The sequence below is a fragment of the Pelophylax lessonae genome (assembly GCF_965119305.1).
Source record: "Pelophylax lessonae genome assembly, chromosome: 11".
Taxonomy (NCBI): Eukaryota; Metazoa; Chordata; class Amphibia; order Anura; family Ranidae; genus Pelophylax; species Pelophylax lessonae.
In genome coordinates, this window is record NC_138778.1 from 50,563,283 (window position 1) to 50,581,411 (window position 18,129).

Consider the following 18,129-nt stretch of genomic DNA (forward strand, 5'->3'; position numbering starts at 1 on the left):
CTCTGGACCTTTTATCTGCTCCTTGTAAATGGGATAATGATGGAATAACACACACCTGGCCATGGAACAGCTGAGAAGCCAATTGTCCCATTACTTTTGGTCCCTTAAAAAGCAGGAGGCACATATACAAACTGTTGTAATTCCTACACATTTCACCTGATTTGGATGTAAATACCCTCAAATTAAAGCTGAACGTCTTCAGTTAAAGCACATCTTGTTTGTTTCATTTCAAATCCATTGTGGTGGTGTTTAGATTAGAATTGTGTCGATGTCCCATTATTTATGGACCTGACTGTAGCTTTTCCTTTTACATATAATTGGGGAAACTACAGTGGGCAAAAGGACTTTCCACTACAAAATAATTATACCCATTACATTGCCATGACTGTGCAGGTAATATACCCAACACAGGGGTATGTTACTATAGGCAGTTGGATTTAACAGTCAAGCAATACTTTATCAGGAGTGCTCTAGAATGGGGAATGAGATTTTTCCTATACCAAGAAAGTATAAATATGGGCTTAAAGTGATATCTACTTGAAAAACATATATCAAAAGTATATACAGATTTCAGTGGCTGCAATAGTCACATGAACAGTTTCCCCTATCAAGCATGCACTTAAAATGTAAACAGGCCAAAATGCAGGTGCCGGAAAATTTCCGCCGGGTGAGTGTGGCAGCAGAAAAAAAAACAGGCAACTACGTATATAGAAAAAATGGAGGAAAATTGGGCTCCATCATGAACTGTGTATAGCACGGACAGATAATGCGACATATACTAGGACATAAAGTCCATACATACTGCTAGGTTTTAATAATAACGCACATTGAAGGACTTATTGATACGTGGTTATCCCGCTTGATCAGGATCAGTAAGTCCTGATCAAGCGGAATAACCGCAAAACATGTTGAGTATCGCTTGACTAGTAACACACCCCTGTGTTGGCTATACTACCTCAATGCACAGTCCCGCCACTGTAATGGGTGTAATTATTTTATATTGTGTTTTTTTATCATTTGCATTTTTTCATATTTTGTATAAAAAGACATTTGATTTTATTTGGCTGGGTTGCTTTTGATGGTACCAAGAATATCCTCCCCCACCCCCCGTAGTTTCTCGATCGAATTCATTACTGGGATGTAGGTACCCATTATACCCAGTTTAAATATAGCAAGAGCACATAACCTATTCTCTTTTACATATAATTTCCTTAACATTTACTGTATATGAGGAGGAAAGAAGGAACCAGAAAATGGAGTGCTACTGATCTCCTGCAGCTTTTCCCCACCCTTTACCTGTCTACATATGCAATGGCTGCATGGCATTTCAGGTTTCCTGTGGTGACCACAATGGACTATGCTGCATAATGTGAGTTGAAAGAGCCAATTGTAGCCTCCATTGGAAGCCCTGGTGACCAGTGCAATCTTAACAGCATCATAGGCCCCTGGGCAAAGTAATGCTCTGGGGCTCCTACCAGGGAGATGGTGACCTGCGGCACGAGCGGCAAAAAAAAAATGGTTTTCGCTAAATTATTCTACATATTTTGGTGTGGCTGTCCCACACTTTCTACACACTGCCCCCCTATATACAATGACCCCCTTTTCCCCTGTACATACTGCTCCCACTCCCTTTTATTCCACTATCCCCCTACCTGTACATATCCATCCCCTGTTATAAATGCCTCTCCCAGTCCTCTGTATATATATGTATATCTGTACAGAGTACAGGTGCAGTACAAGGCGGGCAGGAGGGCACAGTACACAGTGGGCAGGAAGGCGCAGTACGGGGGGGGGGTTGTGGGCAGGAAGGTGCAGTACAGGGGAGGCAGGAGGGTGCAAATTTGGGGAGGGCTGAAGGGTTCAGAAACAGGGCCTTGGCAGCTTCCTAACACAGACCCCCAAGCATTAAGTCAGAAAGTGGGCAGAGCTGGTGCACCATTAGCAATGTCCCAGGCAAGGCAATCCTCAGTGCAGCAAGGGTTAACAACAGCAACAGTCACTGAGATTATTCTCCCCAACGTCTGTACTCACAATATCCCCAGGGCTTGGGTGTCTCCCTCAGACTCAAGCAGGCAGACCCCTCTGTAAAGCTCCCAGGTCAGATCCTCAGTGGAACCCTGCTTTTGGCTCCCAGAAGACTTGTAGCAGGATAGGGCCTCCAGCTAAGCACAGCTAGTACCTCAATGAAGCAGGAAGAACCCTCAGCAGGATGATCAGGAAGGGCTGGTAACCTTTCTGGCTGGGAACCACTCCTCTAAGGGAATAACCCTGCTCTCTGAGGCTCCAAATTGTTTATGTAACTCCCAACCACCATCTGGGCACACCACCCAGGGACTGACTGGAGCTGCATAAATATTCAGGCTGCTTATTTGACTCTCCCACCCACTATGTTCTGGAAATACCCTAAAGCAATTGCACTCTGCTGATTACAGGAGAACCAACTAACTAAATGTGCCTAACAAGACCTATCAGCCTAACTAGGAGGGTGCTACACCCCGTAGCCCCAAAGCAGGAAGCACCTAAACAAGGGCCTCCATGGCAGGACCACCCAGTATTATTTTAATGAAATTTTCAGTATTTTTTAACATTAATTCATTTAGAAGTTAAAGCTTATGTGAAATTTTAGTGGTGAGGTTTACATATACTTTAAGGTAGCACTTATACATGTGTTGTAACATGGTGCTTGATGTTTCAAAGTGCAATATCACAGCGTAAATATAGTCAGTAAAGGGCCTTGTGCAAGAACAATTTTGGACCCACCACATTCAGTTGATGCCCGGATCGATGGATGCAGATGATAAGTTGCCCAGTCTATGATGCCCTAAACTCTTTTATGGCCCATAATATGCAACTGGGATCAGGCATTGAACAAAAAAGATGGTTAGAGCATTGTGAAAAATGTTCATTACTGGGGTCCTAGGATTCACCCATCCCATGTCTCGTAAATGGCCCACTTAAACGTCCCTGTCACTATGAAAGAAAAAGATTGGCCTGAAGCGGCTTGTGAAATAACACACTAATTACTAAATTTGGCCATACACTAGTAGAATTTTGTTCAAAATTGTTAAATTTGCTTTCCCTGACCTCAATGTGTACTATATAGCCGGTCAATTATCTCATTTGTATTACTTGGACGAGGAAGATAGAGAACGCTTTCTGTCCTTTGTATGCTCTGCTATTCCTGGGCTGACTATTCATCCAGGGCTGGGCCAAGACATTGTGCTGCCTGGGACCAAGAATAAAATGCTGCCCGCCCAAAAAAAAAAAAGGGAGTACACCCCTCAAATATTTTATTATAACTTTTCATGTGACAACACTGAAGAAATTATACTTTGCTACAATGTACAGTAGAGAGAGTACAGTTTGTATAACAGTGTAAATTTGCTGTACCCTCAAAATAACTCAACACACAGCCATTAATCTTTAAACCGCTGGCAACAAAAGTGAGTATACCCCGATGTGAAAATTTCCAAATTGGGCCCAATTATCCATTTTCCCTCCCCGGTGTCATGTGACTCCTTAGTGTTACAAGGCCTCAGGTATGAATGAGGAGCAGGTGTGTTAAATTTGGTGTTATCGCTCTCACTCTCTCATACTGGTCACTGGAAATTCAACATGGCACCTCATGGCAAGGAACTCTGAGGATGTGAAAAAAAAATTTTTTGCTCTACATAAAGATGGCCTAGGCTATAAGAAGATTGCAAAGACCCTGAAAATGAGCTGCAGCACGGTGGCCAAGATCATACAGCTGTTTAACAGGACAGGTTCCACTCAAAACAGGTTTCGCCATGGTCGACCAAAGAAGTTGAGTGCACATGCTCAGCGTCATATCCAGAGGTTGTCTTTGAGAAGTAGACATATGAGTGCTGTCAGCATTTCTGCAGAGGTTGAAGGGGTGGTGGGTCAGCCTGTCAGTGCTCAGATCATACACTGCACACTGCATCAAATTGGTCTGCAGGGTTGTCATTCCAGAAGGAAGCCTCTTCTAAAGATGATGCACAAGAAAGCCTGCAAACAGTTTGCTGAAGACAAGCAGACTAAGGACATGGTTTACTGGAACCATGTCCTGTGATCTGTTGAGACCAAGATAAACTTAATTGATTCAGATGGTGTCAAGTGTGTGTGGCGGCAAGCAGGTGAAGCAGAGCATGATCCCCTCCCTTCAGAGACTGGGCCACAGGGCAGTATTCCAACATGATAATGACCTCAAATACACCTCCAAGATGACCACTGCCTTGCTAAAGAAGCTGAGGGTAAAGGTGATGGACTGGTCAAGCATGTCTTCAGACCTAAACCCTATTGAACATCTGTGGGACATCCTCAAATGGAAGGTGGAGGAGTGCAAGGTCTCTAACATCCACCAGCTCCGTGATGTCATCATGGAGAAATGGAAGAGGACTCCAGTGGCAACCAATGAATCTCTGGTGAACTCCATGCCCAAGAGGGTATGAAAGTGCTGGAAAATAATGGTGGCCACACAAAACATTGACACTTTAGGCCCAATTTGGACATTTTCACTTAGGGGTGTACTCACTTTTGTTGCCAGCGGTTTAGACATTAATGGCTGTGTGTTGAGTTATTTTGATGGGACAGCAAATTTACACTGTTATACAAGCTGTACACTCACTACTTTACATTGTAGCAAAGTGCCATTTCTTCAGTGTTGCCACATGAAAAAGGTATAATAAAATATTTACAAAATTTGAGGGGTGTACTCACTTTTGTGAGACACTGTATATACTGTTATCTTTTTCCATAACTCACAACTGGACAGGTCTGCCAAACACCCACTGCCTGTCCTCAGTCCTCCTGTCAGTCCTGTGTCTGCCGCAGCCACCGACCTGGAAGATCCAGCCTGTCCTGCGTGAGATGGAGTGTGCTGATGTCTGACGTCATTGTGCGCACCACGATCATGTGAGGGGCATTCCCCGGAGGAGACGCTCCGCCTCCTCATACTCATCAGTTTGTACTACAGACGGCAGTATGAGATTGGGAAATGCCGCCCGTAACCCGCCGCAACATTGGGAGTCAATTTGCTGCCCCTCTCCAAGTTCTGCCTGGGTCCAATAAACCCAGCGGGACCCATGATAGTGCCAGCCCTGCATTCATCCATTCCAGATCCTTATGAGACCCCCACGAGATCCCTCTGCCTTGGGAGGCCATAGGAGAATGGTGTGCCACTACAGTAAAATTTGGGACTTGGCCATGCGTAAATTAAATACGGCACCTTTTCATGCTCATACACAATTTTGGGACAACCCTAGTTTCTTGGAATTGTTGACTGTCCCCGACCACGGGGTTTGGATATGTAAAGGGGTTATATACTGTACCTTTCACAGGTATTATCGCGCAAGGAGATTAATGCATTTTATGACTTTTGAACTTCCTAGCGCAATGTTCTTTTGCTTCCCCCAGCTTCGTCATGCTCTGCATGCACAATTTGGAGATTCCATTCCGTGCCTTTAGACTCTGTACATGACAGACGTGCTCCTAGGGTCAGAGTAAAAAAAAAAAACTCACCTCCACCTGCTATAATTGCCTCATTTTACCAGCAGACACTGCCCTGCCAAAATAAGTAAGGACCCGATGGGTGGCGGACGTGGGGTAACTGGAGGACGATGAATAAGAGGAAGTGCCTGTAAATGAGTTTAAAGCAGCAGTGGTGCACTTAGTGGAGGCCCTTATGTGTCTACTATTCTGTGGGCCCAGAGCTCCATATGATTTAATGCCCTCAATGCACACCACCCTTCAGGGCTGGAAGGCGAGACTCGCCTGTGAGCAATATCCAAGCGCCGCAGTCTCCTCAACTACTCCCCTATGGAATAATCCCACCCTACCCAATTTTTTTAAATTCTCAGAGCCCGTGGCTTGGACCAAATTCAATAATAAGTTTGTGAAAGATGTCACTACAGACTTATCCATTCGCCCATTTGCATACTTTGTTTCTAATCACAACGTCTCACCCCCCCCCCCCCCTTACCTTTTTTGTTTCCTACAGTTGTCTCATGCTTTTAGGAGTCAATTCTCCGCTGGAGAATCTAAGTTGGTGTCCTCGGATTTAGAAAGAATCCTATGTTATGATTGCTCAGAGAAACCCACCTTTGTTTTATGTGCACACCTCCTCAGGGTATCCTCTCCTGACCTTTTGGTACTCTGTCAGCGGTGGTCCATTGATGCCCATGAACTGGATCCTGAGGACGGGGAGGGACTGGGAGATATGGGATTATCCATTCAAAATTATAGTCACGCTAGGAGATAGACTCATTTGGTTTAAGCTAGTACATAGGGCTTATCTCACCCCTCATTGTTTACATAAAATGGGGCCTTCCCATTCTTTGGCATGTTGGCGATGTGACAGTCTTCAAAGGGATTTTATACACATATTTTGGTCCTGTCCTGCAATTACTGTATACTCAGGGAAGCCATCAGAAATTTCGGGGCCCCTTACACAGCTTTAGGCCTGGGCCCTCCAGGCCTGACCCCTTTAATCAGAGTTTACCCCTTTAATTAAGGTCCTCAAAGTTCCCCCCTTACATCAGGGTCCCCAGAGTTTCCCTCCTATCATCAGTGTTCCCTCCTTACATCAGGGTTCCAAGAGTCCCTTCTTCTTATATCAGGGTCTACAGAGCCCCCCCTCCTTACATCAGGGTCCCCAGAATTCTCCCTCCTTAAATCCAGGTCCCCACAGTCCCCCCCTTTCATCAGTGTTCCCAGAGCCCCCCCCCCCTTACATCAGGGTCCCAAGAGTCCCTTCTTATATCAGGGTCTACAGAGTTTCCCCTCCTTACATCAGGGTCCCCAGAGTTTGCACTTACATCAGGGACCCCACTTTCATTAGGCTCCACAAAATCTCCCCTTACATTAGGATCCCAAAGTCCCCCCTTACATCATGGTTCCTAGAGCCTATTCCCTTTCAATAGGGTCCCCTAAGTTAGAAGAGGTTTAGGAAAATAGTTGGGGTAGTGGAAGGGGAGGACGGAGCATTATAATGCCCTCCCCTACTACAAAGATACATATGCTCATAGGGGTTGCCCCAAGAAATATGATAGAGTCTGGGCCAACCTACCACGGCTGTGGATAGTTAACAATAGCATGTGCTCCCTACAGTTCTCTCTTGTTAGCTTAGTGAAAGCACTAACAACTCATGAGGTTCAGCAATTGATAGGGCCAAGGTGGTTAAACACAGGTTCTTTAGTTGTTTTGTTCATTTGGTACTGCAGTCTTAAGGCTACTTTATAATACATCTAATGCCCCTTCTGCCTTTGTGCCCCTGCGTTTGTTCAGTGCTTGTGACTTGAAGACTGTTGTTGTGTTGTCTATATATTTGTACTGTATTAAAACCCAATAAAAGGAGTTCATAAAAAAAAAATATTTAAAGCAAATTAAATTTTGAAGTGCTGTCGAACAACATTCGTCAAGTGCGGGACTGACGTGATTGCGGCCCTGGCCAATCAGATGGCCTGAGGACACAAACAAACCTGGAAGGAAGAGGGCTGCGGGGGCTTCGTTCTAAGGTAAGTATTTCATAATGAGCTAGTTAGCAATGCATACTAGTGAAAAAGGGTGAATATATTGCGCTTAAACACTTAAAACACAACCAAAAAAGTGCTTGTGTGCATAAACATATAAATAAATAAATATATATATACTAGTGTATAAATATATATGAATAAATAAATAAATAAATATATTGTGAAAAAGTCCTTAGTGAAATAAATCAACAGTCCTTAAAGTGCCCAGTGCAATACGGATCTCTCAGCAATGACTGAAAATCACTTTAGCTTCAAGTGAGGGACCTCCACCATAGGGACTTTCTCCACCCAGTGCTCAGGGTAAATACTTCTTACCGAAGCTGGTGGACCCCTTAATTATAGGGGGTCTAAAACAGCATATACGGTCCACAAATGCCTCCAAGCTATCCTTCAGGTCCCTTAATATGGCTCAGCTCGCACAAGGAACTCCAAGTATTTCCAGGGTGGTATGGGGAGAAAGATAAGGAAACTCCGATAGTGTATGTTCTAATAATGGGGTTTATTAATAGAAATGCACTTACTCAAACATCATATACAGAATGCCTTCATGGGGTAAATGCAGCATGGGTTCGGTGTACGGGACGCTCCTCTGTTCCTGCGTATCACCAACCCGGAACTCCACGGTCTCACGTTCCCGACGCACGTTTCGTCAGACGCGCTGACGTCATCAGGGGATCATGTGACCGTACGTTTCCATTCACAATAAATAGGAATATCGGACTGACAACATCCAATCACTGGCCAGCGGTTGCTGAACCGCCTATTCCTTCCGGGATGCTAGGTTCTCTCCTCCTACCAGGAAGTACTCCGCGGCCATATCTTATTTGGGCAACTCGCCAATACTTTGCTATAGTAAGCCTGAATAGACAATCGCCAATATTAAAAGAGATCTGATTGTCATCCTAAAGATTAAAAACTATATTCAAATGCCAATCAATGTATACCAAATAGGGCGATGGGATGCTGTTTACAGTGAATGATATGAAAAGTTTAAATATATATATTACCCTCAATACAATTTATAAACCAAACTACATACACTTTATTAAAATTATTAAAACATTTAATATATTGATTAAACATATCCCTAAAATTGAATTAAATTTATTAATGTAGTGGATTTAATGTTAAAAGATATTGTTAAATTCATTATTGTTGATTATTAATAACATTTATTAATAATAAAATTAGTACTAAAAATAAAAGATGAAGTGCGCTAAATTGTTATCTGTGTTAGATAAAATTTGGAAATATTTTGGAAAATGTATGAAAATAATTTATAATTCTCAAAGGTATATTTGCAGATAAAATTACAGATTAAAAAGGATATAATAAAGGGTTAATTTTAATTTTAAAAATTAGAGATGTAACAATTAAGGTCGATATCAATATTCATACCCAACGGCTGTAAAGTTTGCATTTTGTAGATCCATTGGGTTTCATTCATGGAGATCTTTTTAGTCATATTTCCCCCTCTCCAATGACGATCTACTCTATCGATACCACAAAAAGTCATCTGAGATGGGTCCTTGTTGTGGTATAGACGGAAATGATTGGAAAGGCTATGCTTGGGAAATCCTCTCCTTACATTTCCTACATGTTCATTGATCCGGATAGAAAGTTCTCGTGTGGTCCTGCCTATATATTGTAATCCACATGGACAACTTATCAAATAAGTCACATGTGTGGATCTGCATGAAATTAGTTTTTTAATCGCATATTGTTGTCCTGTAACTTTCGACTGAAAGCTGGTGATTTTCCTAGGATTTTTCCTTGTCATTAGGCAGGCATTACATTTACCACAAGGAAAAAAACCTTTAACATCCAAAAAAGTCGGTTTATTTTTTGGGGGGTCAGGTATGTTTGGTGCCAACATATGTCTCAGGTTTGGGGCCTTCCTGTAAATGAAATGTGGTCTTTCCGGAAGGACCTTATTCAAAGTTTTGTCCTTCAATAAAATCGACCAATGCTTACGCACAATTGCTTCCACCTGCTTGTAATTTCTGTTAAAATCTGTTAAAAATGCCAGTTCCCCTTTAGTCTCTATTTCCTTCTTTTTAGTTTTTAGTAACTCACTCCTAGGCATCCGATGTACCTGGTCTCTGATTTTAGTAACCTCTTCTTGTTTGTAGCCCTTTTCTACAAATCTTTTTGTCAATAGATTTGATTGGGCTAAAAAGTCTTCGTCATTTTTACAATTTCGCTTAATGCGCATGTATTGTCCTTTTGGGATGGCACCCAGCCATTTGGGGTGGTGGCAACTGCGGGTAGGGATGTAACTGTTTCTATCTGTTTCTTTAAAGAAACTTTTTGTGGCGATAGAACAACCCTGTTTTACCAATGTTAAATCTAAAAAATTTACAGATACTTTGTCCCATGTGGCTGTAAATACAAGGCCATACTGATTCCTATTCATGTCGTCAAGGAATGTTTTTAGAGATTCCTCTGACCCATTCCATACTAGTAGTAGATCGTCAATGAATCTTTTGTATAGAATGAGTGACGGATTCAGATTGGCAACAATCTCTTTTTCTTCCCATTGCCCAAGAAGGATATTCGCCACACTAGGGGCATATTTAGCACCCATTGCCACGCCTCTTATTTGGTTATAATAACCTCCGTCATGCCAAAAATAATTATTTCCCATGGCTAGGCTCAGGGCATCACAAATAAACTTTTTCTGTTGAGGTCTTATATTGGTTTTGGTATTTAAAGCAGCTATGGTGGTGTTAAGTACATCGTCTTGCTTCAAACTGGTGTACAGAGATTCGATGTCAACTGTCACCAAGAAGGTGTTTGACTGTACTTCCACTTGCTCCAGTAAGTTAATCAAGTGTTTACTGTCTTTAAGGTGAGAAGGGTAAAGTGGTACAATCGGTTGCAAGAAATGGTCCACGTATTCCCCTATCCGGGAGAAAATCGATTCAATGCCACTAATAATAGGCCTCCCAGGGGGCTTGGTCTTATTTTTGTGGACTTTTGGCAACTGATAAATTGTGGGTAAACGTGGAGCTTTGGGCACAAGATATTGTGCCTCTTTTTTGGTTAATATACCTCTTTCTTTAGCCTTTTTTACAATTTTCTCAAGTTTTGATTTTAAACTCTGGGTTGGGTTGGTTCTCAACTTTTGATAGGTGACTTGGTCCCCCACTAGTCTATCCAGTTCTAGTTTGTAATCACTTTTATTGAGAACCACTATTCCCCTCCCTTTGTCTGCTCCTCGTATGACTATGTCTTTACGATTCTCTAGTTCCTTGAGACCCTTTTCTAATTCTTTAGTAGTATAGTGGTGTTTTAATTTAATTTTCCGCACATCATCTTCTACCATACTCTTAAAAACTTCCAAACAATGGTTGGAAGCCTTGGGGGGATTAAAAACAGAACGATTTTTTAATCCACTATCCTGATAATCAGCACTGTCAGAGGTGGGGTTATACGGTTTTTCTAAAAAATGTTTTTTAATTTTCAGCTTCCTGACATATTTTTCAATATCTATAAAAGTGTTGAACTTGTCAACACTTTTGTCAGGAGCGAATTTCAGACCAAGTTCCAGTATTTTTAATTCGTCAGAGGTGAACTGGGCATTACTGAGATTAAAAATCCCTGCCCCTAGGATTCTCTTTTCCTTTTGTTTCTTTCGTCCACCTCTGCACCCTCTCCTCTGTTTTCCGTTCTTTCGTTTGGTGGAGGATTTCTTTGGGGTGTCATTTCCTGTTGATAATGGGGATAAGTATCCCCTCCCCACTGCTGCCAATGGTTCTCTCTCTGCCAGTAATTCCCTTGGTTCCATTGTTGTTGGGGTCTCCAATTCTGTGAGCCCCTCCCTCGTTGCCAGGGCTGGCCTCTCCCACCTCCTCTGTGTCCCCGCCAGGTTCCATTCGGGTGGTTGGAACCTCTTCCCCTCCCTCTTTGACCCGGGGCGCCACCTCGCCCCCTCCCCCGAAAACCCTTCTGTTGATTTTCTGGGGTATAGGCCAAAGGGGAGTAGCTGTTATACGTGGGTACATTGTACTGGGAGGTGTTGAAATACTGTGGTCTGTTGTTTCTATTTCCAGTATATTCATTCCTACCATTATCATCAAAGTTTGGAGTCCCTCCAGTAGGAGTGAAATTGGGATCTATGAATCTCTCGATTCCCATCTCTCTCACTGCCGGGGACTGTGTAGGGATATTATTAATATTGGTGGCATTTAATCCTATCGGAGTGTCCTGCCATTTATAAACTTTAGATTCTTTATAATCCAGTAGATCTCTTTGGTACTTATTAATCTTTTTATTTCGAGTGTCCTTATCTATTTTCTCTAAAAATTTCTGGGTTGATGTAATTTTTTCTTTAAAATCAGCATTGTCTTTAAAAGGTTCTAAAGTGGTTTTTAACTCGCTAATTTTTTCCTCCAGCTTAGTCATTTTCGCCTTCCTTTGCGAAATAATAAGACTGAGTAATCTGGATTCGCTGTGGTTAAAAAAATTAAACCATTCTTTATCTAGGTCAGGATCTACCAGACCATCATTGGGACCTAAATCCCAACGTAACCTTCTTGGCGTTATTTTCATTTTTATGTACTGTTCTAAGGTGGCCAAATCCCACCATACACAGATTTTCTTTTCAAGTACATTTTTAAGAGTTTTAACACTCTGCTCCATGTCTTTTGAAACAGTACTTTGTGCCGAAAAAATATCTGCTGTGGTCCTATCTTTCATGAAATCAAATATGTCCATTGCTGCAGGATCAACACAAAAGTGAAATATATAAATAACGAATTGGTAACCCAAAAGAAACTGCGCAAATGGTGATATTCGATAGTAAATTATTAGTCAAATGTTGATTATATGTGAGGAATTGCTTCCATAGTGCAAGCTGCAATAAAAACGTGTATACGCATAAATAGTGAAAAAGGGTGAATATATTGCGCTTAAACACTTAAAACACAACCAAAAAAGTGCTTGTGTGCATAAACATATAAATAAATATATATATACTAGTGAATAAATATATATGAATAAATAAATATATTGTGAAAAAGTCCTTAGTGAAATAAATCAACAGTCCTTAAAGTGCCCAGTGCAATACGGATCTCTCAGCAATGACTGAAAATCACTTTAGCTTCAAGTGAGGGACCTCCACCATAGGGACTTTCTCCACCCAGTGCTCAGGGTAAATACTTCTTACCGAAGCTGGTGGACCCCTTAATTATAGGGGGTCTAAAACAGCATATACGGTCCACAAATGCCTCCAAGCTGTCCTTCAGGTCCCTTAATATGGCTCAGCTCGCACAAGGAACTCCAAGTATTTCCAGGGTGGTATGGGGAGAAAGATAAGGAAACTCCGATAGTGTAGTATGTTCTAATAATGGGGTTTATTAATAGAAATGCACTTACTCAAACATCATATACAGAATGCCTTCATGGGGTAAATGCAGCATGGGTTCGGTGTACGGGACGCTCCTCTGTTCCTGCGTATCACCAACCCGGAACTCCACGGTCTCACGTTCCTGACGCACGTTTCGTCAGATGCGCTGACGTCATCAGGGGATCATGTGACCGTACGTTTCCATTCACAATAAATAGGAATATCGGACTGACAACATCCAATCGCTGGCCAGCGGTTGCTGAACCGCCTATTCCTTCCGGGATGCTAGGTTCTCTCCTCCTACCAGGAAGTACTCCGCGGCCATATCTTATTTGGGCAACTCGCCAATACTTTGCTATAGTAAGCCTGAATAGACAATCGCCAATATTAAAAGAGATCCGATTGTCATCCTAAAGATTAAAAACTATATTCAAATGCCAATCAATGTATACCAAATAGGGCGATGGGATGCTGTTTACAGTGAATGATATGAAAAGTTTAAATATATATATTACCCTCAATACAATTTATAAACCAAACTACATACACTTTATTAAAATTATTAAAACATTTAATATATTGATTAAACATATCCCTAAAATTGAATTAAATTTATTAATGTAGTGGATTTAATGTTAAAAGATATTGTTAAATTCATTATTGTTGATTATTAATAACATTTATTAATAATAAAATTAGTACTAAAAATAAAAGATGAAGTGCGCTAAATTGTTATCTGTGTTAGATAAAATTTGGAAATATTTTGGAAAATGTATGAAAATAATTTATAATTCTCAAAGGTATATTTGCAGATAAAATTACAGATTAAAAAGGATATAATAAAGGGTTAATTTTAATTTTAAAAATTAGAGATGTAACAATTAAGGTCGATATCAATATTCATACCCAACGGCTGTAAAGTTTGCATTTTGTAGATCCATTGGGTTTCATTCATGGAGATCTTTTTAGTCATATTTCCCCCTCTCCAATGACGATCTACTCTATCGATACCACAAAAAGTCATCTGAGATGGGTCCTTGTTGTGGTATAGACGGAAATGATTGGAAAGGCTATGCTTGGGAAATCCTCTCCTTACATTTCCTACATGTTCATTGATCCGGATAGAAAGTTCTCGTGTGGTCCTGCCTATATATTGTAATCCACATGGACAACTTATCAAATAAGTCACATGTGTGGATCTGCATGAAATTAGTTTTTTAATCGCATATTGTTGTCCTGTAACTTTCGACTGAAAGCTGGTGATTTTCCTAGGATTTTTCCTTGTCATTAGGCAGGCATTACATTTACCACAAGGAAAAAAAACCTTTAACATCCAAAAAAGTCGGTTTATTTTTTGGGGGGGTCAGGTATGTTTGGTGCCAACATATGTCTCAGGTTTGGGGCCTTCCTGTAAATGAAATGTGGTCTTTCCGGAAGGACCTTATTCAAAGTTTTGTCCTTCAATAAAATCGACCAATGCTTACGCACAATTGCTTCCACCTGCTTGTAATTTCTGTTAAAATCTGTTAAAAACGCCAGTTCCCCTTTAGTCTCTATTTCCTTCTTTTTAGTTTTTAGTAACTCACTCCTAGGCATCCGATGTACCTGGTCTCTGATTTTAGTAACCTCTTCTTGTTTGTAGCAGAGAGAGAACCATTGGCAGCAGTGGGGAGGGGATACTTATCCCCATTATCAACAGGAAATGACACCCCAAAGAAATCCTCCACCAAACGAAAGAACGGAAAACAGAGGAGAGGGTGCAGAGGTGGACGAAAGAAACAAAAGGAAAAGAGAATCCTAGGGGCAGGGATTTTTAATCTCAGTAATGCCCAGTTCACCTCTGACGAATTAAAAATACTGGAACTTGGTCTGAAATTCGCTCCTGACAAAAGTGTTGACAAGTTCAACACTTTTATAGATATTGAAAAATATGTCAGGAAGCTGAAAATTAAAAAACATTTTTTAGATTTTTTCCTCATACCTCTGCCTTACTTAGTTTGGCAGCTTCCGCTGGGTTCAGCCTCTCCCAGACGCAGTCCCTGCTCTTGGGTCGCTCATAGCACTAATAAGGCAGGGAACCCCTTCTGTGGATCTTTTGGGGTCAAAGCAGAGTTTCCTCATAGGAACGCAGTCTGCAGTTTCTGGAAAATTATGGATGAGTCGTTTCTGCAAAACAGCCGGGTCAGGTTTTTCCCTTTATTTTATCTGTTTCATTTATATATTTCACTGGTTTCTTTAAGGTTACTGTATGTGTTATCAATGTCTTATTTTCCATTTCTCCCCTTTTTTCAGGTTACTGTCACTAAATGATGTTATTAGTTAGGCATATTTTGTTATTTTTTTTTTCTTCCTTATATTCTGGTAGTAATGCGGTTTTTTTTTTTTTTTTTTTTTTTTTTTTTTTAGGGGTTTGTCCTTTTTCCCAAAAAGTTACCTCCTTAAGCTGGATACACACTGTGCAACTTTTGTTGTCAGATTTCCTTTAGATTTGTCTTTTCTGTGTGGTGCAGGGGCCTGCCTGATTGCATGCAGGTTGGGGGTGTTTAGGTTTGGCCTCATGTTATATGGTTTTGGTAGGTCTGGAGGAAAAAATCTAAAGAAAATTGTATAGTGTGTTAGTCGCCAGCCATGTTTGTTGGGGGAAAGCAGTGCTCGCTTTCCCTAAAGCAATCAAAGTAAACTATGAGCAGCAGTTTTGTCCATTAGGCTCTCCCTTTCCCTAATTAAAGATATAAGGAGGCATCTTGCTGGGATCTGCCTCTATGAGAAGATCTTCAAGTGCTCCTTTCCCTGCCCTTAGGTAAAGTAAATTTTTATTTAAAATCTGTACAAGTATATCTGTGGGTATAGTTGTGCAGCTATGTATGTATGTATGCAGGGCCGGCCTTAGGTGTTCAGGCGCCCTGTGCGAGCTAATCCTGTGGCACCCCCCCACCGAGCGCGTGACCCCCACCCCCCCCCCCCCCCCGCACATTTTCTTGCACTTTTTTGCACTTTGACTTTTCTTTTTTATGATCACTAATAACTTAGCCCCCCTTACATTAGAGACCCCTCACAGAGCCCCCTTGCATCAAATACCCCTTTACATTAGAGATCTCCACAGAGCCCCCCCCCCCTTACATCAAAGACCCCCTTACATTAGAGACCCCCACAGAGCCCCCCCCTTACATCAGAGACTCCCCACACAGAGCCCCCCTTACATCAGAGACCCCCACACAGAGCTCCCCTTACATCAGAGACCCCCCCACATCAGAGACCCCCACACTGAACCTCCAGGCCGCGGTCACCGCTTACCTCCCACTGTGCGGCCTGATCATCTGCGAGCTGTGATGGCCGCACGGCGCCCCTGTTGCCCATGGCGCCCTGTGCGGCCGCACAGCTCGCACACCCCAAAGGCCGGCCATGTATGTATGTGTGTGTATGTGTATGTATGTATGTATGTATGTATGTGTATGTGTGTGTGTATATATGTATGTATATATAATGTGCGTCTGTGTATATGCGTGTATGTATGGGTATCTGTCTTGTATAGGTCTGACAGTTTTATTCCCTCTCTCTTTTCTTTTTCTTCATCCCTATTGTCTTTAAAAAAAAAAAAAATGGGGATTTTTTGTCTCTGTCTCTGTCTCTCTCTCCTGACCCTGCTGCTCGTAAGCCATCATGAGTCACTCATCTCATGCAAAAGATCCTCACACTTCCGATAGGTATGGGACCAACTTTACGTGAGTATTAGAAAAAAAAAAAAAAAAAGAGAGCATGTGCCTTTGAGTGATGGGAATTTTCCCTCTCTCACCAGCCCTGCCCATTCCAAGAGATCGGAGAAATCTTCAAGATATCGAGATGACGAGAATCCATATAGATCCCGATCCTCACAACATAGATCTGGAAGATCAAGATCAAGGAGGCGGGACTATTCCCCATCTCCCCCTCCTCATACTTCCAGGAAGAAATGCTGGGCTTGTGGCGCAAATCCCCTCCCGGAAAAATTAGTCTGCAAGGACTGCTTGAGAGATTATGCGGCCAATCGGGAGCAGGAAAGCAAACAAGTAGTAGACTTGATCAAACAGACGGTTAAGGATTCAATTTCAGAGCTAGCATTGGCTCCGACCCAATCTGTTTCCAAATCTTCTGCTCATGTTCCAGATACCGAAAGGCCCTGTCCCTCTGCAACTATTACTCCTTTAGATCCGGTAGAGCATCCAGCCAGGGAGTCAGACTCGGTGGGATCTTCAGATGAACGGGATCCATCTGGGTTCCAGTATACCTTGGTTCAGCCCTTCATTCAGGCGGTCAAAGAAGCTATTGCCTGGGAGGAGGTAGAAGATCCCACTCCTCAAAAATCCAAATCCTATTTTCCATTCCTTAAAAGGAAACAGATCTATTTCCCTTTAATGGGAGAAATTAAGGAGGGACGTCCCAAAGGAGGACATAATCAAAGCCCTGGAAGAGATCAAGATTTTGGCAGATTTTGTGGGAGAAGCAGCAATTGATGCAATCCGCTGCTCAGCCAGAGCTATGCTCCATTCTGTGATGGCAAAAAGAGCTTTATGGCTTAAACCATGGATAGCCGATCCTGCATCCAAACAGAACTGGTGCAAGATTCCATTTGATGGGAAAAAATTTGTTTGGGGAACAACTAAATACAGCCATCTCGAGAGTGTCCGGCGGAAAATCGGGCATGCTTCCACAAGACAGAAGGGCTCGCAAGTCAAGGCCATTTACAGCAAGATTCCATCCATCTAATGTGCGGGATTACAGACAGCCAAAACAGGCCAGAGAGGGCAGGAGACCCTGGAGAGGCACTCAAGCTTCCTTCCTAAATTCCAGAAAAAATAAAGTCCTTACCGCTCCCCAAGAGGCGCCAACACCTTTTTGACGCCAACTTAGCCTTGTCCCTCCCAGTGGGGGCCAGGTTAAAACAATTTTTCCAATCTGGGCAAGCCACTGCCAGGATCCTTGGGTTCTATCGACTATTCGTTGGGGCCATTTTTGGAGTTTTTGCGTCATCCTCCTCAAGATTTGTTCCAACAGACAACGTGGCCGACCTCCCATCAAAAGGCACAAGCACTGTCTCATTTCCTGTCATCTCTCCAGCTTCAGAAAGCGGCAGTTCCTGTTCCCTCGGAAGAGCGCTTCAAGGGATTCTATTCTACCCTTTTTCTGGTCCCAAAGAAAACAGGAGGTTGGAGACCTGTTATAGACCTAAAGAAGCTAAATCGACACATTCTTCTCAAAGTTCAAAATGGA